This window comes from Cyrtonyx montezumae, unplaced genomic scaffold (assembly GCF_038088225.1).
Source record: "Cyrtonyx montezumae isolate F1298 unplaced genomic scaffold, pur_monq_1.0 scaffold_4, whole genome shotgun sequence".
In the NCBI taxonomy this organism is placed as follows: Eukaryota; Metazoa; Chordata; class Aves; order Galliformes; family Odontophoridae; genus Cyrtonyx; species Cyrtonyx montezumae.
The window spans coordinates 3559143-3583891 of NW_027072045.1; positions in this window are offsets into that span (position 1 = coordinate 3559143).

Sequence of the window (24749 nt, forward strand, 5' to 3'; positions counted from 1 at the left end):
ATTGCATCCCCTTGCAAGGCCCAACGCCATCTCCCCACTGATGCAAGAAGTGCAGTTGGGGATAGTTATCTATAGATGGCAATCTTCTTCTTAGCAGAGAGCTGAGGTGAAGCCCATCAGCTGCTCTTCCAGAAGAAATATAAAGCACTGTTATGTACATATATACACGAGTACAGAAAAGCAGTCTTTCTCAGTGGGATTTGCACTGGATGCAACGGGGTTTCAGGCTTGAATTCAGTCCAGAGGTGCTGCTTTACAATTAAAGAATCTTTTATAAAGATAGAAATTTATTTATGTCTCCTCAACTGCCCAGCTATGATATCATGTGAGAGGCTGCACCGAGGTCTGCACTGGCTTACTTGAGCAGAGCATCAGCATTTCCACACTGTGGTCCTGTGCATTACGGCAGAATATTGTGCCTCACACTTCACACTTCTTTAAAATATCACATCAGTTATTCTACTTTTGTTTTAATTCTATACTCCTTATGATTCTGCTAGATAAATAATATAAAATGGCAGTACAATTTCTTTGGAAGGCATGGTGGAGGATTAAACAATGCTCTGGCATTCACTCTTCTTCCCCTCAGATTAAGACCATTTAACAGAAATTGGAGGGAATGATACAGAAAGAGCATCCAAGGAGGGGACATTTTGTACCTTTGTAGGATGAGGGATCAAACACCATAGAATTGATGGTGATTATCCTACACGGTGGGTGTCCAACCTTTTGGCTTGCCTCGGTCACACTGAGTGAAGAGGAACTGTCGTTGGCTACATGTAAAATATATAATATTGTTAATGTATACACGTAACAAAACCTATATATATTTTTTTTTAATTAAAATATAGAAAAATAGAGTGATGAGGGCATAAAACAAAGAAATTGGACACATATGTCCTACACGCTCTCCATTTCATCAAGCAAAGTGCCTGAATGTAGGAACCTGTCCACATGAACAAGCAGTCAGCAATCACTGCAGACTCAGTGGGGAAAGGTTGTTGGTGTGTAACCAAGGCACCTGTCCTCAGGTGGGTCTACAGAGACACGGAGCCAACTGCCACAAGTACCACACTCAAGGTACTGCTTTACACTGGGGAATTGATGTTATATTGAAGGCTGTGCTGCAGTGTTAATATGTTTAATAGACACGTCATATGCACCTCAAAGAGATTTTGATATGTGTTTGAGATTGCCATGGCCTTCATTTAGTTCTGGCCCTGTGCTAACACTGATAGATATCAAATAACATCCGTTGACAATGGTACTGTGTTATTGCTGGAAGCGCCCTCCAATGAAGCCCCTTTTGGCCGGGAGTCTGGGGATACAAAATATTGATGCTGTCAGTTACCCAGAAGCTGAGTAATTAAATACACGAGAAGTCTGGGCAGATACAAAGTTCTCACACAACTGAAAGACGTTAAAGCTGGTAGAGGAAAGGTTCTCAAAGCACAAAAAGCCCCTTTGCCCTAAGTGCACGGCAGTTTCGACTCGCTTTACTTTTATTGGGATGCTCTGCTGTCTGTTTTGAAACAAGTCCCAGAGAAGCCCCTCTGTGTTGAATTCACCAGAGAACACTTTCAGGGCCCACTTCTGATAACTTGCAAAATTTAAAACTCCTCATTAAATGTCAGATAATTTGACTGCCCTAAGGGCAGGACGGGTGAATGGGATATGTGAGCTTGAGTCCAGTTTCTTGTAATTAATGAGGTCTGAACAAGCAGAACCAATCCAGCCTGAATGTGAATAAAATTACTGCACCTAGCAAAGTTCAAACAAGAAATAAATGAACTGTAAAGTAGTTGAACACAAATCAAGATGTTGAGTTTTTGTAAAAACCTTTCTGGAGCTCAATGCATCTCTTTTTTTTTTTTTTTCCAAAGACTTAAGATTTAGAGAATACCAAGCTTGCAAGGCCCTAATTCTGAAAGTTTATGAAATGTTTAATTTTTGGGACCTAAACAATTACATCTCATTTTAGCAGGCATTTGAGCACAAATTCTTACTCCACTGCAGTCAATCAGATGTAAGAATGCACCTCGGCTGAACTCAAAGGAAAAATATTTTCTGTCATCCAAATTGAGATCTGCTCTGCTTATAAATATTGTTTTAGAGAGTTTGAGTATCTGGTCATCGTAACTAAGTCAGTGCTTCTTCTTTTTCTTTTTTTTTTTTAATTATGATGGGAGCTTTCATATATTTTGTACAGTGGTGTCAGGGGAATGTTACTGAGGTTACTGTGATATCGCATTGTCCAAAATGCCAAAGAAACATTCCTCTGCTGTTCTGTTATGGTTTAGAAAATAACCAAAACTCCTCTCATTTCTATGTGGAGATGTCACCGACATTTATATTTTAAATATATTTGTCAAGGGAAATTTCACTTGTTACAGCTTTTTATTTTTTTCTTGGTTCTTAAGCATTGCCACAAGGTATAATTACAGCTCAGGGAAAAAAAAAAAGAAAAACTGAGCTAGAATAGAGGATTTAAAGGAGGTTTTCTGTAAGTAGCAGTTAAATTCATGTGTTGTCAGAAAGCAGGAATATTGGTTGAGCCTTTGCTCAGGGGAAAATCCAAAAGTAACACAAGTGCAACTTTAAAGTAGTCACATTTTCTCTGAAAAGCAGTTTCTCAGGGGACTATGGTCAACTTCAAGGGTGCCTTTATCAGACATTCCAGGGGAAAAAACAGGAAGAAGAGCTGAGCACTGCAGGTAACACAATAGGGGTCTGCAGCAGTCACAGGAGTATCGGTTACGATAAACCAAGCTGTGCAACAAGGAGATTAAGATGTGGATTACCGACCACTTACTATGTGACATAAAGAAAAGAATAGCTTCAGATGCCAGTTTGACTTAATCTGGTACTGGCGTTCTTTCCTTGAAAGGATTAATGGGCATGGTTTTTTTTTTTTCTGCTGAGGCATTTTTAAAGGGTTTGTCATAATAAAGATTGAGAGGAGCAACAAGTAATGACAGAAACTTCAGCATGAACTATTAAGGGATTTGATAACTAATTAGCCATTTCTGAGTCAAAGCAAATGGCCATCAGCTGCATGCCTTGCTTAATTAAGGAGACATTGTATTCCGATGGAAATTAGCTGTGGTGGCGATACGGGGCCTTGAATCAATTTCTGTAAACGTGAATATAGCTCAAAATGCACATTGATTGTAAGTGTGGGTCTATGAGAGCTTTTCCTTTTGCATGGGTTGGTGATGCCATCATGCTTTCCAGGCATTCCTCTTCAGTCTTCCACTCTTCCACTGTGACATGATATTCATACAGATGCACAGCATGACTGAAACACCCCACCACTCCCATTCTTTTCCTGATGTGTATTTTTATGGCTTACGTCCTGAGAAAATAAGAATTGCCAAAGAATAAGCTCTCCAGATGGCATTTTCCAGCAGAGATTAGAAAAAAATAAATAAAAGCACACAGGCAGAGGCACAGGACATCAGCTGAAAAGAGCCTTCCTGCTAACACAACTTTCAGCAGTTTATGAAGAACATTTACAGGTGGAGGAGGGAAAAAAAAGGTGTCATTTTTCTCTAAATTGTACTTTCTCCAGTTGGTTCAATATTGCTCTTCAGTGTACATCAGTATATGTTAGCACATCATTCCACATTTACCTGAATACAGAAAACTTTTTTTTTTTTTTGAAGTAAAACTGATGAGTAGCTTGCTTATAAATTCATTTCTGATTTTTAGTCAGTTCTGGATTCCAAGCAGTGCTGCAAAAGAAAACCACCTTTATATAAGGCAGAAAGCAAACATCAAAGAAAACTCAGATTATTTCTGTTTGTATCTGCAATACTGAGATTTCGTGCAGCTCAGTATCTTCGGGTTCATGCTCACCTATTTCCCTCAGCTATATATTTGGGACTCTTGTCCATCCCCTGCAGTTCACTCATATTCCAAGACAGTTGACTATGTCTGGGTTCAGTCACAAGTTTTCCTCATTGTTTTTTCTCCAATGATTAAAACTGGAGCAAGATAGTGACAGCACTACTAACCTAAGTTCCACTCTTGGCTTTCCCAGTTTCAGCCTACAGAAATCAGAAGAATGAGAGTGCATTAATCAAATGTCTCAACAAAGAAAACCTTGGCTTGAAGGCGTTGTCAGCTTTTGGATGCATTTTTCTGGCCAGAAAGACTCATTTGTAGTGGTTGGGATGCAGGTGATGCTATGAGGGACCAGCCCAGGTCTACCAGGATCAGCTGAAAGAATCATCAGCTTCCACTGGCTTTTGATCAGTCATTAGATAGGGCAAGTAAAGTCATGCTAGTCCCAAATATACTTCCTTCCAGTCTTTTTTCTGTTATTTCCTTTATAATTGAAAATTAATTTCTATCAGCATGAAAAATTCTGAAAAGCTTATTTTGAGACATACAAAAAATCTTTCCTCATTTCCTGTGATGTACGAATATCTCTCCTTTTAGATCTCTGCTACACTGTAGGTCTGCCTGTTCAAAGTCTGTTAAATGCTGCTTAATTTTTGAAATACAAAATAGAGATGAGCTTCATTTAGTTCTGAATATCAGGAGTATTCTTAACATGAAGGCAAGACATAGGAAGACTCTTCTGGAAAGCAGATTTCAGCTGTGTGCATTTGTGGCTCAGCTAAGGAGCTTTCTCCCAGAAACCAAATTCTTACAGACATGCTCAGCCATAAACACAGGAAAAGTCACATTGCCATAAAAAAGGATGACTCTCAGTTGCTACCCATTATAATTTGCTTATTTGGGCAGGATGCATTCTCCTTGTTCATATTTCACATTTAAATTGTCTTTTTCCACAATTTAAGAGATATCAGGGCAAATCCTTAGCAACGATGAGTTTGGAGGCACTCTTGCTATTTTCCAGTATCTAAAGATCATGCCCTGCAAATGTGTAGTGATGCTGACAGGCAATGGAATAAATATATTCTCAAATCAGAAAGCATGGGGAACAGTTATGCATCATATTTAAACCTCTATAGTCTTCAGGTTTAAAATTTGCATTCCTTTCACAGCATAAATATTTTTTAAAACCATTTCCCAGGCACTTACTTGATTTTTAGTGAATGTTGCAAGAGGTCAACTTTCTTCAGTGATAGCTGGAGTCTCTTAGAATTAACAAGTTGATTTGATTATAGCAATAGTTACCATGATGTCAAATATTAGAAACAAAGGCATTTTAACATTTGTGTCAAGACAACTCTTGTGCATTTGTGCAGTGTTTTAGCAGCAGTAGTCTGTTCATCTCATCCGTATCTACACATGCACAACAGCTGAGTTTATCCACACTGGTCCATCCATATGTAGAAACAGAGGGAAGGAGGCAAGCAGTGTTTAGAAAGCATCCCTATGTCCACTCACATGGCCACTGCAGTGCCAGATGAACTGCTCCTGAGTTCATCCCAACCACACACTTTGCCTTATGGAGATCATGCAGCATGGCCAATCTCAGGAGATGGGAACTGCCCGAGCTGGACCATAGCATGGGAGATCTGCCATCTCTGTGCCACTGTACACTTTGTAAATGACACGATTAAAAGCTGGATATTTTTCTCCTACCCGCTACACAGGTGGTTGCATTTTCCCCAGACCATTTATGATGAAAATTAAAACCTGTGATTTGGTCAGTTCATAAATATGCTCCACCACACTCCACCGTGACCTTTAGAAATGCCAGTGTTAACTGGAGCACTCAGGGACATCTGAAGGATATTTGTTTTCATGGGACAACGTGCAAAAGAGCTCGCCTTCATATTTAGCAGTTTCCCCAATATACACATGCGAACCAGCCCAGATCTCATCACATGTAATTGAAAATGTACAGTTTTGTGCTTCCATGCTGAAGGGAACAAGCCAAACAACAAGCTCCTTTTCGGGGCCGATTCGGAGAGCAGCTAAGCAGTGTCTCACTGGCTGCTCCCTAACAAACCCTCCATTCATTGCAGTTCCGTGCAGCTGAGCTGTTTCCACCTGAGCCAGCGTTACAGACCTTTAATCAAACAAATGTACAAGGAAGCTCAACTACTTAACTGCTGTGCTTGTTCTGTGGGCTGAGATAGCCAAATACAACAGAAAGAATTTTACCCCGCTCGAGACGAGTGCATTTCCTTGCCGTTGTTCCCAACAAAGGGCAGCAGGTACAAATGGCCCACTATCTGTGTCACTGAGAAGTGGAGAGCAATTTGTTTCTATTAAACAGGATGCTTCTATTTTTTATTCCGTTGGCTTAGCCTCTCTGCAGCCTGTGCCAATCATGGTTTTAATCTGAACTGCCCTTGACCGTTCCTGCTATGTCACAGAAGAATTCTGTCTTTCCACCAACCCCCCTCCCCCTTTCCCCATCATCTTGTACAGGTAATTGTGAGAAAGCAAGTGAAAGCCCTGGGGTATTGGATTCAAAACACAATCCTGCCATTCTCAGAAGCGTACAAAGAATAAACTTGAATGCGACATTGAGTCCTCGCAGACTGCACCTGCTGGTGAGCTCCAGTTCATGGTGGGGTCACCGCAGGCCCCGTTGCTCTGGTGGCAGGAGAGCTCCTATGTTTTTGGTTCACAGTGAGATTAGATCTACAATGTTTGACCTGTCTAATTTATTTTTTGTTTGATGAAGCAAGGAGAGCCCAGCACGCTTTTAAATGCCTTCCTGCTTCTTCCCTGGAGAATGCTGCTGGTGTCTTTCAAGGACCGCTGACGTGATGGCATTTGGAAAGGCTGTAGATTGGAGTTGGTGCAATTTAATGTTGTATCCACGTACAACACAAAACTTTTCTGTCTCTGCAGACTAATCTGTGTCTTCTTCCCTCAGGGTGTAAGAGAAAAGTTTGTGTGTTTGGGTTTATGTGGTTTGGGTTTATGTGGGTTTTGGTTTGGCTTGTCTTTCACATAGCTTCCCTTGGGTTTGAAACCTTTCCTTAGCACTGCAGAGAGTGACTTTGTTCACTTCTGTTTCATTACTCTCTCTCTGAATTTCATGACGTCCGGGCTTTGTTGTTGGGATCCTTGGCTGCCTGCTGGAAGTCAGGAGAACACGAGCTCCAATGTGTTCTTGCTGCCCCAGCCTTCCACATGAAATGCTGCTGAGCAGTGAGCCACCTCGCGCTGCCAAGTTTCATTTCTACTCATCAGAGCAGAAACCCAAATACCTCATGTTTCTACAAGCTTTGTACGTCGCAAAATACATATATCAGATGCCTCAGCATTCCAGTATCTGCCTGCCTTGCATAGAGCTGCTACTCTTTTTTGTCCAGAAAAGACTTCTTTTCTTAAGTGTTTCTACTTCTTCTTACTTTTTAGCAGACCAAAGTGTTGATGACTCAGTTCAATGTAAGACATTCCTGCTGGACTCCTTCAGAGACCATTTTTATTATTGATGTTAGGAATTACAGGAGCTGATGCCTCTTTAATGACATTTCTGCCATATTTTCTGGCTTCCTTGCACCCAGAGCTGACTGGTTTGCCTCTGTTGACATCCATCAGATAAACTTCCTAAGCAGTTTCACAGACCAACCCTGCAGTATAAATACATTCAAACGCTCAGGCTTCGTAGACTTGAGGCAGTCACTGCTCCCTTTTGGAAATAGAACATATAACAGAAATAAGAACTGAATTATAATAATCACTACAAAATTCCAATTTTTTTTTTCATTTTGGTCTGGAAGTCTCATAACAAAACACATCTCCTGGCACGCGGTGCTGTAAGCCCTGGGAAACTGGAATTGCAACCACTCTTTCTGCACCATATTATATCTGATGCTGAGATAAAATCAGAGGCCTCTGACATAAAATCAGGTTTCTGTGAAGGGCCGCAGTTGAACAACTTCTTACCTTTAAAAATACCGTGGAAGGAGATGTTCCAGTCTAAATGTTTTAGGGAAAAATTTGAGTTCGTTATAATTTTTTCCTGAGTATTTTTGTCTATCCCTAAGGCAAGAGATAAATGAAGTGTGATAGTCCTTTGGAGAGCTTAGGAACTATTTGTGGTGAATAATTTATTCGACAAATTTCGCCCTTATTTCAGTTCATGAATTATCTGTGAACTGACTTGTACTTTCACGAATTTATTCATAATTCAAAATTATTCAAGAAATGTTTCTGCACAAACATATTTCTCTGCACAGTTTGCTTATGAGCAGATTATTGATCTAACTATTTATTATCTGCAGTGTGCTGCTCGGAGGGTGAGGGGAAATTATTCTTTTTCAAAGGCCCTGTAACGCATCTGTAAACTCAATTTCAGTGGTTTTAGAAGGGATAATCTTCCTGCTTGTTGCCTTCGTGGGTTCTGAATTCACTTCTGCTGATTTTTTTTTATCATAATTATGAGTCCCAGCCTCTCTTTAAGTGGATGTTTGAAGCTGCTTAAAGTAAACTGGCTCCAGTGCATAAGTTGCGACTCCAGCCAAAAGAAATATTGACTATATTGACTCCTCTTTCATGTATTTCCAACCAACAGGTACTGCTCTTTGACTGTCTAGGCTTTAGGTATATAGGCAAGTAGCAATCAGAAGCTCCTCTTAATCTATGTTCAATGAATTAGAACTTGTTTTATGGAAAAAAAAAGTATTAAAAAGGAAAATGGAAAGAACTATTTTCCTCTAACTTCAGCTTAGTTTTCTATGGATCTAAAGCCCTGATTTAATTTGATGCAATTACAATAAAAGCTGCAATCTAAGGCAAGCACATGAATTTTGTGTCAAGAGTGAAATACAATCTGTTAAAATTGGTTTGAAAATACAATTTTAGGTCTAGTACAGCAAGTCCTGACATTTCAGATTAATCTGTCCTATAACAAAATTAATGACACTCAAAGTTGTTTAAGAATGGCTGTTAACTATTCTTACCCTATTCATCACCATCTCTATCAGTCTAATCCAAGGAGTCACCAGGCTATTAAGTACAGTATATCAGCTCATTTTAAGGACATTCAGATTGTGATTGAGAGATCACATTCCTAGTAACAGAAATACGAGGAACTACGCTAAATAATGAGGGAAATCCCTCTGGAAGTTTGTTGATGTGATGCCTGTACATTTCTGTTACCACTACTCTCTGATAACAAAAAAATAAATAAATGTTAAGAATCAGGGGTCATTTCTGATGGTCAGGTGGTGTGGAGAGCTATCTGGATGATCCTAAGCTTTTAGGGCTTCTGGTGGCACAGGATATCTTATATGAGTGTGGCTTCACCCAGAAAACTTGAGGATCCTGCCTCCAGCCATGTAAAAACTACTCAAGAGATGCATCAAAGGCAGGCAAAGCAACATTCCTGATGCTGTCCCACCTTTCTCTAGGTTGAAACCTGGAAGAAAAAATCATCCTGGTGGTAAAGCCGAGTGCTTGTCCTTGCTTTGTTCCTTTTGTGCTGTCAAACACACTGTAGTAATGACAATTTGGGTCCATTTCCAGAAAGCAGGCCATAGGAAGCTTTTCAAGCAGTTACAACAGTGCAGGTATCTATGTGCTCATCTTCCATACTGAAATGGAGGGGAGCCAGAATAAGTCTTGTTCTATACTTTTTATTCTTTTGGGGTTTTGTTTATTTGTTTGTTTTTCTTAACAAAGAATGAAAATAATGAAATATTCAACTTTTATCTTAAGTGACTTTGCTTGAGCCATGATGATTTGGGGATACTTTTATTATAGGCTCCTCAGGGCACTGGGCACAGCCCCAAGCTACCAGAGTTCACGTGGACAACAGTGAGTCATATGGTCTGATTTTTGTTTGGTCCTGTGTTGTGCCAGGACTTGGACTCCATGATCCTTATGGGTCCCTTCCGACTTCACCCTTTTCTATAAATATTATACTTCTTGTTATTCTAAGAACCAGTTTGCTGCGAGACATACCTTTCATCTAATGATAAATATGGTGTTCACTGTTTCATTTAGCTTCATCTCTCTTTTGGTTTGAACTACTTGATTGGCATGAACTGTGGACCTGATTCTCTGTTCCTGCTGTTGTGAAGCTTAGCTAACTTCACCGAGATGACTGGAACTGACAAACAGAACTCCAGGCACGTGTCTCTGGCTGTGCACTTTGCGCCCTCTGACACCATCTCCTTCCCCTCCCCACAGAGAGAACCATTCTAGGATTTCCCACCCCAAACTTTCATAGCTCACATGGCTGAGTTGATTCTTCCTTACTTTTGACATGGAAGGTGATATCCATTCCTCAGGGATAAAGTGCTACATTTGCTCACATAATAGCCATACTTTTTGCCCAAATGTTGCCATTAAAACTCAGGTCTGGCCATTAGGCTCTCCCTAGAGTAAAGATGAAGAAAATTCAGGACTAAACCTAAGCTGTAATTACCTAACTGAATGTTCATCCACTCACACATTTTTCATCCACTTTGAAATTGCATTCCCCTATACGTTTCCTGTATTCTAATGCCTCTCCCACAGCTTTTAGCTTGAATCACCAGAGTAATCGGTGTCCTTCGTCGCAGTCTAGCAAAGACTAAATGCAGAGCTAACACCCCATACTGAAGGGGTCTGAATCACATCACCACAAAAAGCCTGACATCAGGGTTTACCACATAGGTGTGTGGAAACGAAAAATTGCTTTTGATGCCTCTCTCTCTCTCTCTGTTCTCTTTTTCTTTCTTTTAATGAGAACTGTTACACAGAGATTTTTCTTCTTTAAAATCTAGAGGGATGAAACGAAAAAATGCCAGCACGTTTCCTGGCTGGGTGTTCCACACAGAACCAAATGTGAGCTTTCTTAGGGCAAGGGTGAGTTTTGATGCGATGAGGGAAAACATGTAAAAATGATGATGACATACAGCATCAGGTTTTCTTTGTGTGGTTGTTCGTTTCCATTTTAATAAGTACAACATATAAAACAGGCAAGAGTTACGTGCTGAACACCATTCCATGCAATGCCAGTAGGTAAGAAAGGACGAGGAAAGTCCAGAAACCAAGTACACCACTGAAGTGTTTGCTGGCATGAAAGTGCTCTTGTGAGTGATGGTCTCAATAGGGACCTCTCTGCACCGAGTAGTGCAGATTTCCGTCCTCTGAAAAGCAAGTGGGAGCTAGAAACTGCTGTTTCCATGATGTTCCTGCTACAGTATGAGCTAGGAGACACCTCTGAGGCTAAGCAGCTTATATAAACACAAAACAGCCCATAACAAATGAATGGTTGTTTTCACTTAGATAGTCCATCTATCAACAGTTTTAAGATGGCAGTAGGGGCAATTTGAATGGTAGAAAATAAATAAATCCCATTTATTAGCAGTTGAATTTTTCATGAATATATTGCTATTAAATATTAACCATATATCAGTTTCTAAAAGAGTGTGAAAATTGGTTTGCAAGAAAATTGTTCTTAGTTAGACATATTCCTAAGTCACAGAGACTTCAGGATCTTTTATTCCTGCTTTAAAGTACTAAGATGCAGGGAGATAAATTTACCTATAAGGCAAGCATGCATCAAAGGAAAGGGCAAACTGCTAGTTTATGAGCAGAGTAAAATCCCATTTTCTGTTACTGAGACCTGTGTCAAACAAAATAGACATTTGTAGTAATGTTTATTTTGTATTTTACTTTATTATTGAAAAATAACATGATTAAGAACCAAATTGTAGGGGAAGAAGTGAATTCAATTACCTGGGACTATAGTTGTAGATACAGTAATACCTTTCTGCCTGAGAGCTTGCTCCAGAGAACTTAGAAAATGTGTAAGGTGTTGGAGTTTGGAAAAGATTGTATGAAATTTGGAAAACTATGAAAGTTCAAGTGGATAAAGTGTAATTCTTTTCATGGGAACTTGTGAATGTGGACTGTGAGAAACCACTGGCATTGTCAAGAAAAGCATAGCATTTAGGTGCAGGTCTGGGTGGAGGTGCTCTGTCTCTTGAATGGAGGTCTGTCTGATGGATACTCACAGGGAGAAACTTCACCTAAGTAGATTACTCACCATGAGTAATCTTGAGGTAATTCTTATTGCTTTTCCCACATATAAGACGTATTCAGAGAGAATGATACTGCTGACACCAAGCATCGAGGCTGGCCTACCTCCATAGAAACTTCTCAAACTCTCCAAACTGCTGCTGTGCTGCAGACATGGCGTTGAATTATGGAAAGGGCAAAGCAAGATAATAGAGTCCAGTGCTACTTTCAGCATAGCATTACAATCCGATGTGGAATGATCTTAAAGCCCCACTGACAGCCCTCTGTGCAGGTCAGATCACCGTGGGGTCTGGTCTCAGGGCAAAAGGAGCTCTCTCCTCCTCTGCTGAAATGTGAATAATGTGCCAACTGTCCTACTTTCTCCTGCAAAGTTCCCATCGAGATTTTTCATTAGGTGGTGCACGAACCTTGCAGGCTTTAAATTAAGCATGAGAACAGCTTGGCTGGCAGTGTGCAGTGATCTTGGGGCAGCCAGGGCCAAATCTGTGCCCTCAAATGAAGCCAGGTAATTGGCTTCATCCAATTTCTCTGCTGTCAGTACTAATCTCTCTTTGTTTTCCTCCCTGTGTATGTTGCACTGTGCTCATCCTTTTACAATCCTCAGCTGCTACCTGATTTGCATGTTTAGCTTTCCTTCAGCAGAGGAGACAGATAGGGCTGCGGACTTCAGTTGTCCCTTCTCTTTAATGCTGCTGCAGTTGCTCCCACTAGGCAAGCACATTCCCCAGAGAACAAGAAGAGCCGAAGTGGTTTCCTGGGTCAGAACATAGGTTCATAGGTTCATAGGTTCATAAGGTTGGAAAGGACCTACAAGATCATCTAGTCCAACATCATAATGGGGTGTGCCTTGTTATTTGGAAACAAATGACGTCTGAAGCTGTGACAGTAGGGCTGGAGGTGCTACAGGCAGCTATCTCTGTGGCTGTGCTGCAGGAGTTGTGATGTCCAGGAGCTTGGCCAACCAACCCCATTTCAGGAAGAAGACTTTGGACTTAATTCGTCATCCATTATCCCAGCTCCCACAGATCTGATGCACCCAGACAGGTGTTTCAATGCCAGGGAGAACAGCCTGCAAGAACAGCCAACCAACCCTCCAGCACTCAGGAATGCTGTTGTGTGATGACATGCAATTCCTTTTTGCTGCATACTTAATCTAAATGTAGGCTTGCTAACTATCTTCAGCAGCCCCAGGGGTGATTCAAATGCTGACCCAGTATCCAAAGAGAGAGGAGTTCAATAGGAAGCTCATAGAAATTTAGTGAGTATTAGAAACTGGAAATCCAGCTGCGTGATCACCTTGGTGACAGGGTTCCTCTCAAGTCAAACTGGATCTGCATTTGAAAACACAAAGTCAAATAAAAACACAATATAAAATCTTGAAATGAATTCAAGGAATCACAGTCACAATGCCTGAGTCTAGATTTTAAAATGCAGGTATTAATGTAAGCCATACGGAAATGGCACTGAGATATTGCTTACCCAGAAGAACAATACATTTTAAATCAAGCCTCAAATAGACTCATTTAACAGTATTCTTATTCTAATATCATGTTTCACAATGAATTAATTTGATGTGTCATTTTTCTTGCTTCAGAGAAATGTTCTGTTCCTTGGAGAGGAAACAAAGGTCTTTGCTTTTCCAACTTCTATATGTCGAAAATATTGAAACTTCATAAAACATCTTGTTCTCTCTGTTTTGCAGGATTCTGATTTGGTCACTGACTGAACTCTTATGCTCCAATTAATTAAATGGCCATCTCATAAATTTAAAATATATATATCCCTTGTCCTTAAATCTCTGAATCCCAGCTGGGAACCTGAAAGGCGTGAAATACACAGTAATCATCTCGCATCAACAGAAACTGATCTTAAAGCTGTAATTACATGATAAATGTCTTTATGACACATGCCCACTATTTGGTCATGCCCTAGAGACAAATGCTGAGAGCCAAGAGGACGGGGAGGGGGGAGGAATGGTAGCTGATATCCAATCCCTTCAGCTTGTTTGCAATTTCATTGGCTTTCTTTCAATGACCTGAGACTTCCAAGAGCATGATAGATATTTCCTAAATATTTTACATTCAGGTAATTACAGTAGTATATGGATTTGCTAGTCAGTTAAGAGGAGTCCAATTAATTGCTGCAAATCACAGTATAAGGAATGATCCTGCAGCAGGAGAAGGGTCACATCTTAATAAGGAGGAAGAGCTGGATAGATATGGCTAAAGTGAGCCTCATGCAACTTGACTGAAACTGGCCACCTCTCTAATGTTTGCATAGGCAAACCCCTCATATGTTGAATGTTCTGCCTCAGGACTGTAGGCTTAGGTCTTAAATTTCAGGAGCTAACTGCTCATCAAGTAATAACGATAAAGACAAGAATTTTACATCATTCTTCACAGCAGTACACCATCCTTTATGTCATTATTTTTCATCCAGCGTTTTTGTGGCATATGTGACTCCCCTTCACTGTTTTGGTTTTTTTTTCCTGTTTGTTTGTTTGTTTTTAATTGAACTGCTGTAGGCTTGTTGTGTTCCAAGACACAAAGGTGACACATCCCTTCAAAAACACCAACCATGGAAGGTTTGGGGTCATATTTTCAGTCTCCTTCTTGTCCAATACATACATTATGCAAGGAGACTGATTAGAGAGATGTGTCAGGGTACTGGAAAGGAGTCCTGGGGAGACACAAAGCTAGTGAGCATGGGCTGAAGTTGGCAATAGAAGGGGCAAGGAAAGCTGCTCTAGGACAGAATGTGGCACACAGTCCCCTGAGGAATGTAAAGAGTGGACACATATCAGAAGCAAAGACAGGAGCTGAAATGCACTTGGCTTGCAAAGAAAATTGCAAGTCTCCAATATTTGGTCCTACTGAAACTTGCTAGGAGAAACAAAATATTATCTTCTGCTTGGGAAGCAGATGGACACTGCATTCAGAGAGACTTCTTTTATTTCTAAGTCTCTGATGAGGGCAAAGTAATGTAGGCCAGACACTTATTTAATCTTAGAAAGCCTTGAACTGAGTGATAGCACAGTTCCTTTTGTTAAAAAATGCATTATCGTGTATAATATATATTGAGAAAATTGAAAGAAAGGCAGTTCCGCCAGTTAAAGTTTAAAAATGTGGTCCATAATGGTTCAGAAGCACAAAATGCAGAGTCCCCTACACCTGTCAGTTTTGTACTTTCCAAACAGGCATTCAAAAAGACTGAAATTAATACTGTTTTATCTATTGGAGAAGTAGCATCAGTAGATTGAGGAACTACGTCTGATTTAGATGTAGCTAAATCAGTCATTAAGGCTCGCAGAGTTCTTTCAAATAAAAATTGGGATGGAAATCTCTTTGGAAATACTTTTTGATATCCCACAAGCCCATAGAGAGCGTGTGCATTTCCCTGTTGAGTTGTAATCACATGGTAGCATTTTCAAATACAGCTGAGTTGCAAAGGAGTTTAAATGCAACACAGTAGTGGTAACTTTTCAGTAAAATGATCTTATTGGAGTGTCATCATGGTTCTCAGATGGTCCTTTTTTTCTCTTGATTTTTACATGATAGGTAGATGCTGATTTTGACTGGAAAATGGCAAAATGGAGGTTTTCATTTTTAGCATACCAGTAAAGCTAATTGAACTGCCATGCAAAACTATTCCAAGCTAGCTGCACCAATTCATATCCATCCCATATTTTTGTGGCTTCATTTAACTCGTTGTCAAATATGCCTTGAAAATTGTTTTTGAAGCAGTTATTTTTCTAAAGCCACTAGATCTTACTTACTGCCAGTAATCGATGATGCTTCTCAAGGTTAATGACAAAGATAACTTCCATATTTTGATGAACACGTGGCTTCTCCTATTGACTGCAAAGGCAATCTATCTGAAGACTGAAGCTGCCATTCCGATACGAATACTAAAGACTTGGGTTAATCTCTAATCAACGCAGAGACATAATTATTTTGTATGTGAAATGCTATTCCATATAAAATTTCATTAAGAGCTCGTGATGACTGTGTAACTCGAATCCTAGTTCCTTTTTAAGTTGGGTCGCTTAAAAATAAATCAGATACTTGTTTAAAAGAAATATATGCTTGTATAGCTTTTTAGATTAGCACCATGCGTATTCCCACCAAGCAGACAATAAAACATGAGGCCTCCTCAGTGAGCTGATCATATTTTCTAACTTTACTGGGTGTCAAATGCAGCAATGCTAGAAATAAAACAGCATGCAAGATAAGCTGCCGCAATCATCTTGTTTTCCAGCAGCCCGTTCAGTGTTTTGTGTTCTGTCCCATAAGAGGACAGATGGACACCTTAACCACAGTGGGCACAGAGATACCAAATGTAGGTACCAGAGTTCTGCTGCAGACCATTGGTGCCCATGCCATGCTGATGGGGGCCAACCTCGTCTCTTCTGGTAACATCCCAGTGCAAAATGGAGCTGGGGGAATCTGTTGTCAGTCTTACCCTTTCAAAAAATTAATGAGTGACCTCAAGTTTCCCAGACTTGAGCAAATTCAAACCTTTTATTCAGTAAAATGTGTCTGCCACAGTGGGATTTTTTAATTTCTGAAAGGATACTCATGACATTGTTAATGAGAACAAAAGGTTTTGCGAGTACTAAAGCAGAGAGACAGGTAGAAACAACTCCAAAGTGCTGCAGGTAGTCAGACAAGATGGACTGAGGGAGGTATTTTGTTTATGGAACTATGCTCAAGGTTAAAATAAGTGACAAATAGCTTCAGAGAATAGGAGCTGGAATTCACAAAAGAAGCCAAGTGTGACAATGAGATCTATAATACAGTTATAAAAAGACATTGGTGCCATAAAATGCAAATTTGAGGTATACAGCAGACCAAATGTCTGTACCATTTTTCTCCACTTGGTATTCTTCCTGGAAAGGCGAGGATGTAGAGTGGAATCAGTTTTTATACAACCTCAATCTCAAAGAGCTTCCCTAATATTAAATGCATAAATGAGCTTTTATTTTCACCAACGGTCTCTGGAAATGCTTCCGTTTTAATGCAAATGAGTCCCAAAGAGACAAAGAGAAAATAAATATTTGTTTTTCATTCAATGATCTGTTAGGTTTATCTACTGTGACCCTCCCCTAGCTTTACTATCAGATATCCATGCAAACAGGGTCATTAAAAAAGAGCAGCTTTCTTTGAAATTAAATATAGATTTGCCTGAAAATTTTCTTATCTCTTTACATTTACATTTCTAACAATGCCCATGTATTACTGCGAGGCTCACTAGTAAAATTCAAAAAGGTCATTAATAAACGCTTGTTCACAAATAAAGCATTTTAGTGACTTGTTTTGCAAAGAGAAGCCTGCTTGTTTAGTATACAACATAATTGCTTCCTTTGGCCATCTGCTAAGCAGAGAAAAACCTTGAGTTCACAGAGGTATATTTTGATTTACAAAGTACAGCAAACACTAAAAGAGAGTATCCGCATCTCATAAATACTATCTGTGCCATTCTTGGAGGTGAATATGCAGGATGTGTTCACATGCAGTACGCAGTAATGAAGCACACATTTCTGTTAGCTATGGCCTGTCCTCTTCACTTGTGTGTGTGCCCATAGATCGTAGATCTCTACATCTTTCTCGAATCTACTCCATTATGAGACCTCTTTGCCCTCCCCCTGCTGCACAACACAGATAAAATTCTCACTCTGACTTCTACCCATTATTTTCTAGATAGGTAGATGTTTGGGGTATATCGAGAATGGGAGGGTCAACCAAAAAGCCAGTTGTTGTGTTCAGGTAGAATCATATGACCATAGAGTCATTCGGGTTGGAGAAGACCACTAGAATCATCCAATCCATCCATCAAGTAATTTTAGTCCTTCAAACCTGTATGTGTTTCTGAGCAATTGTGTATGTTTAAACACAGAAGTGTTCAAGGCCAGATGAGACCCAATCATACAGCTTATGAATGGGAGTGTATGCATGAATGCGAGCTAGAAGTGTACCTGTGACTGCTAAAGAAGATTAGGGAGGTGGTGAGAACCTTTCCAGGAGCTCTGCAGTGAGTCAAGCCCCTAAATGCAAAACTAAGGTTAAAAGCAAAATAAATATATATTTTTTTCTTCATTTAGTTTTCAGAAATAGTCTAATACTTACTACAGCGTAGCTGAATAACAGCTAATATTTTTCTGTAGGGCATTTTAATAGCTCATGGGACATTTTTGAATAACCTATGCATGAGATTTCAGTGAGTTTTAACCAACTGGAAAGCTTAAAATATTCCAGTGGTTACGAGAATGAGGTACTAGGGTGGCTAAAATGATCTGACAACGTGCACTGAAAATAGTCGAGATCCAATTTTACATTAAAGTAGATCATAAACTAATTAACCAACATCCTTAAAAACTCCCATATATTCTTAGTCGTCTCAAGGAGAATACACTGTAATTGCAAAGATGGCCTGCTGCACCTTTTTCCCCATAGGAGGCTGAGTCACAGCTCTCTCACGTGCAGAGAAGGCACCAGAGATTTGCTGTGCTGGCACATGGCATGCAGCTCTGTGATGCTGGAGGTGTGGTGAGATGCACCCACCAAAGGCTCTTCTGCTCTGAAGGGCTCTGCCATCTTCAGAATAATTTTCCACTGGGGGCCTGGCAGCATTAAATGAAAGATTGCCATTCCTTTCGGATGGCCCACAGAAGTGAGAAAACATTTTCAAATCACTGCCAACTGGCAAAAGTATCCTTTCTGAGGCAAGCACTTAGGAAAGGGCTGCAGACTATTCTGGGATTTGACCTTTCAGTGCGAGGAGAAATTGGGCTTGCTGCAGCAAAGGCCAGCAGCATCCTTTTTGTTCAGCTGCCTGCGTGCCAGTCACCTTGCAGGATCAAGCCTTCCTCAAGGAATGCATCCATCAGATTTTATGTCTACCTCCTGAAATCACAAGGAGGCAGAGCCCGCTCCTGCCCCTCTGGAAGCCAACGAGACAACTCCTTGACTTGATTGGGAACGTGTTCAAGTAATGATTCAGGTGGGTTTGGTGGAGATTTGCAATTCAAAGGCTGCCATTAGAAAAGTAGCATTTGAAACTGTTGCTGTGTTGTGCCTCATGTAGATCAGTATCAAATTAAATTTCCCTATTGTACCTCTTATGTTGTTAACACAATGCGGGGAGTGTTGTTTGCCTCATCTCCATCCTCCTAACTGCAACATCCTTTTCAGTTTAAACTATACAGAAGTGAATAATTATTGAGGCCTTCTGTTTACCATCTTTACAAGATTTAATTTATCCCAATAAACATTGTGAAGCAGACCTTTTGCATTTGCAGTGACATATAATTTACTTGGAACAAATGCTCTGGGTTCAGTATAAAGACCATTCATCAGGCAAATCTGAATCAGAGGCAGCTTAGAAAAAGAATCCTTTGTGTAATTGTTTTCCATCACAAACAACATGTGGGAGAGAGATTTAGGCAATATTTTCAAACATTGTAAGCTACATAATTATTGTCCTCTGCAAACCTGGTGATAGTTTTTACAATCACAATTGCACTTTATCTGTCTAATCACCTATTCACTGTGACCAATTACAGACTTGGCATTGATGAGGAGGCATTTGATAATATTAAATACAAAACCCTAGATTTGAATAATGTTGAGTTTATGACACAAACTAACAAAAGCCAGGAAATACAAAGGCAAGGTTTGCGCTCCATCCTTAATTCATGGCATTCTGCCTGAGCATAAGAGCACATATGAGCACTGCAGAGACCTCTGCTACACAAAGATCATTGCAGTGCTGAGTTACAAAGGAATAATAAAGTCTTGAGATTAATTTTTAATGTTTAGGTCTTTTGCAGATTTAGTGTGTAACCGCAACAATATTCTTGGCGTGCATCACTTTTGCATCATTTTACTGCACAAACATCTGGGGAAATGAAGGTAGACCCCACTGTTTTCTTGTCTATTTAATACCACTGTCCCGGCACAAAGGAAGAAGTCAATAAAAACTGGGAACTCCCTATTTTTCCTCTGGTTGCTTCCACTGTTGCAGGCTTCTCTCCGCAGAAGTGCAGTGAGCACAGCTGTCAAAGAAAAGAATGAAATTGGTGCACAGAAAGTCCCTCTCCCTGGCATCAATTAGAGGAATTTTGAGGCTGCTCTAAATTTAACCAAACTGGAATTAATTTCTGGACACCCTGAGCAAAGAGCGATGGGAAGTGAGGGCAGAGCAGCATCTCCTCTCTGTTCTCCTGTACAGATTCCATCCATGTGGGCTGCACCTGGAAACAGGTCACAACATTATCCCAATTTTTCCTACGTCGCTGTTGAATACATTTCAGAGTAACGTCGAAAAGGTATTTTTGTTTCTTTTTTTCTCAGGACAAGCACATTGCATGCATAACTGCACTGTCTAAACAGATGGCTTTGTTCTACATTTTCAGTTTCATTCAAAGAAGTGCAGTGGCATCTCTCTCAGCTATTTCAAGGAATCAAGTAAATAACCTATTGTGATTCTGTTCCGAATTTAGATACTGTATATTTGTTACACCATAGCTTGGAATGGCAGCTTCAAAGCCATTAAGACCTCTCACATAAATAAGTGTATCACAATATTTTGAAAACCTGATTTTGCATTGACAGAATGTAATGGCTTCCAAACAGCTGTTATGGTCTATCATGTAAATCCTTCTTAGTTTGTGGGTTATTGACCCAACGGACTCTAATGGGAGTCCTTTGGAGATGTTCAATCTATTGTATCTGCCCAGCTGCCTCTGATGTGCATGTTATTTGCTCTTGGAAGCTCTAGGGGCAATTATGTGGGTCCAGCTGCTGACAGTGTAAAATAAATTTCTTATAAACTATCAAATGCATAAATACTAATGTTAATTCCTCTTCTGCATTTAAACATGTGGTTTCCTGGCTTTTTCCTCCAGTCACCATTGTTACTGTTTTACCAGGTACTTTGGAGAAAAGGGGGAAAGAAAGGCAGAAGCAGATACTGATTTTACCAAGCCTTCAGCTTGGGAAGCATGAATTAGCAGAAGCCCTCAGTAGAGACAGATGAGGAGCAAAGCCACAAGGCTGCTCCTTTCTTTCTCTAGCTGCATGTCCAAAAACATCACCAAAAGCAAGTCACGTGTATTGCTGGGTGGCATTACAGGAATGTATTGGCTATTCTAGAACTTGAGGTGGATGGGTTACAAAGAGGAACTGAGTGACCCCCAGCTGCTCCCCAGCACGGGAGTACCATATACCAGAGACTGAACTGCAGGAGCTGCCCTTCCTGATTCCATTCTGGGTTCGTGATGAGAAATAGACATCATTTTTGTATGAAGAAAATAAATTTGATGTTTTTAAAAATAATTATCTGGAATAAATCTTGTTAAAAATTATTTTTTTCTTGAGGTTACTTATAGAGGCTTCTCCCTGCTTGATATAGCCAAAATTCCAGATGGTGAGTTGGAATGTCATAAATACACGTATTTTGATTTGGCTCATATCTATGCCAATTATGCCAAAGAAGGCTTATTTTCTTCTGAAGATTACATTCATTTTAAAGACAGACCAACAAAAAAAAAAAAAAGAGAGAGAAGAAAAAAAAACCCTAGAGAAATCACAGACGACTTCTCATTCATGAGGCATGATTTACCATGGCTGTAATTCTTGACCTACAATTTCTGCAGACATTTTAGGGCCATCAAACAACAGAAAAAGCAGTACTGCACTTCTAGGGAAGAATTTGCCTTCCTCAATAAAAAAAGATCTAAACACAAATCACTCTATTGCATAAGAAATCCAATTAAATTAACAAATATAATCTGTCTTAAAAAATACATTCAAACATTTAATTTGCATAGAAACAGGCAACGCTATTCATTTTGATAGGAGAAAATCAAAAGTCATAGCTAGCAGCCACTCTTCTAAGCCAGATTTTGAGCACAACCCCCCAGGGCTGTTTCTACCAATTTTCCAATAAATCATGTAATGACTTTTAGAAAAGACAGATATTTAATTCTTGAATTAGAACTATAGGACCATAACCAAAGACTGACAGCCCTCTTTTTCTGCCACACTCCCATACAAACCCTTTCAGCTGATTGGCTGTGATATAATGCAATAATTAGGCAATTAGATATTTGGGAGAATGTAGAATGAAGTACTGAATGCTGACCTTTATTACATAGCTCAAAGTACACTGGAAGAATGACCAAATATATCTTGTTTACAAGCCCTCACCCATTGTTTTCAACATTTCAAAATTAGGAATTAGGGGATCAGACCTCCAAAGCTATGCATAAATTTGCAGTTGGTATTAGATCCAAAAGAGGAAAGCCACTTTATTTGTGCATAGGAAGTGCCATCTCTTTAATTACCAGGGTTTTGTTTTTTTTCTTAAATATACTGATTTATACTTACAGCAGTTATTGAATAGCAGTAAGATAGAAATTATAAGCTCCTTGTTCCCAAATAACTTTTCCATTAACTCTAATTAACACCAAGGAAAAAATGAAAGTAAATCACAAGCTGAATCAACCAACTCCAGAAATTCCCTCTTCGCTGAGTCCTTGGTCATTGGTACAAAGAGAATCTCTGGAGATGCAAATCTGTGAAGGAGCTTTAATTCTTATTTATCTTAATGGTGAAAAATAAGAATTTTCCGTCACGAATGTCAGCTGTGGGAAGAGCAGAGGAGTTGGTCTGTTGACCAAAACCCTCTACCCTTGGTTCTTTTACCCTCAACACATGAAGCAACCGGAAACTGCTGTGAATGCAGATGTTATAGCAGGCACTGAAACTGCCTACAGTGTGCTTGGTGGGAAGTTTTTACATTTGGAGGCACTGGGGAAGTCACGCTTTCTTATTCCACTTCTTTCATTGCCATCAGAGAGGAAGGAGGAAAAATGCCTTGAAAAGCACTTGTTGTACAGTGAGCTTTGGAGAATATGAGGATGTGGTTGCAGAGAAGGATCCTTCCCATGTGCATACCAGCACTTTTTATCATTCCAGTTCATCAAGGAAAGAAAAGAATGAGTTTTTAAGATGAATTTAGGTGTTTGATTGCATAGTGTTTCTTTCAGAGCATCTGCTGACAGAAAATTCAGTGCGTGGCTTACATTTACATGAGCATATCATTATGGAGCATGTGGACATGGAAAATTAGTTCAGGCACACTGCTTCTGTAGAATTTCTGTTGGTATCAAACTGGGACAGTTATCTGTAGTAAACCTTGGGCATAAATGTACTGGACATGAGTGTAAGCAAGCCAGGGGAATCTTCACATGATGGCTATCTGAGCTGGCAAAAGAGAAAAGAAAAGCACATTGCCTCATACTCTTGCTTTCTTCATTTCCATGTTTAACCTATATCTTGACTGGAAGAAGAAGAGTTTGACTCCATTTGTCAGTCAGAAGTTTCAGACTTCCTCTTGGTGGTCCTCTGGTTGTCACTGGGGACAAAAAGCTGGTTAGAAGGTGCAAGAGCTTGTCCTTTCATGGCAGCTCCTTTGGACCGAACTAAATGCAGAGAAACTCCTCAGTCTCTAAGAGTTACAGCATAAAATGTTAATAGCTTGCACAGCTGGAACCCGCGTACGTGGAAGTTCCCTCTGAGCAAGACATATAGCAAGATACAAAGTCTCTTTAATGCATAATTTGTGAGTGAACATAATTCTCTAATTTAAGTTGCATATTGCCTCTTTGGGGTTTTAAAGGAATATTCTGGCTCTAAAAGCAAGAAATGTGATTATCTGTGTGTATGCCTTGGAAGCCAATGAGAAAGACTATAGAAGTAGAAGGTGTACTTAAAGTCTTTAAAATAAAAATCTAGTGGTAGAAAAATCCTTTTGTAGGGGTGAATTTTCACAGGCTTATTTGAGCTAGAAATTGTCCTGGATGCAAAATAAAAATATTCAAATGCAATTTGTTTAAATTTGAATTGTATGCTGTTTCTGTTGTCAAACAAGTAGTTGAGAACAGCGGTGATCATGTGTCCAATTGCAATTTGAGGATTTCATTGGGGGATGTCACATTCTATAGATTGTCCACAAAGGTTTTTAAAATACTTTAAAGTCTAAAGTCTAAACATCTTAGAAAATGTATGTGTGTGTCTTACATATGTATATATATGAATATTCATTTGTGTTACACAAATTTTATTCATTCTATATCTAACAACTCAAAATAGACCATCTGAAGTCCCCACCTGACCCAAGGTACTAATGGCAAGAGGAACTTCTGTGCTGATTTCACTGGGATTTGATCTAGGTTCTTTAAATTTGTTAGGACAAGAGAAAATATAAGGTATGAACAACTCTGTCTGACTGTTAAAACTTGAACTAAAGCCATTTTGGTGTTTTCATGCACACAGGTGATCTCCATCCGTCTCCCGTGTGTGTAGCCCATCCGGAGGTCAAAGAACTTCCCTTGTTTTCATATCACATTCTTTTTTAATCTGAGTATGACTCCTGATAAGTCATTTGAAAATAACCTATTGATGGGATTGGACTGTTTGTCCACTTAGATTCACGTTACAGGATAAAATGAGTCCAAGTTATACATGCAAAAAACTCACTTGCAAAAGTTTACTATTACACCTGAGTGCATCTGATGTGCCCAGTTTCGATAGTTACAGTGACCCATCTTCAGGACAGTTCTTACTGTCCTGCCATTTCCCCTCCTAGCCCCAGCCTTTGCACACTGCCACCACAGTCAGGTCAGAAATACCACTTTTCCCTTTCTTTGGTCTGTAGGCAGAGACAGAAGAGAAACTAGCAAGCTAGCTCTAAGTGGAGAGGTTTTCTCAGAGCTTTAGTTGGTATAGCCAAGCTGTAGGTTTGCACCCAAATATGTAGACAGTACGAACCTA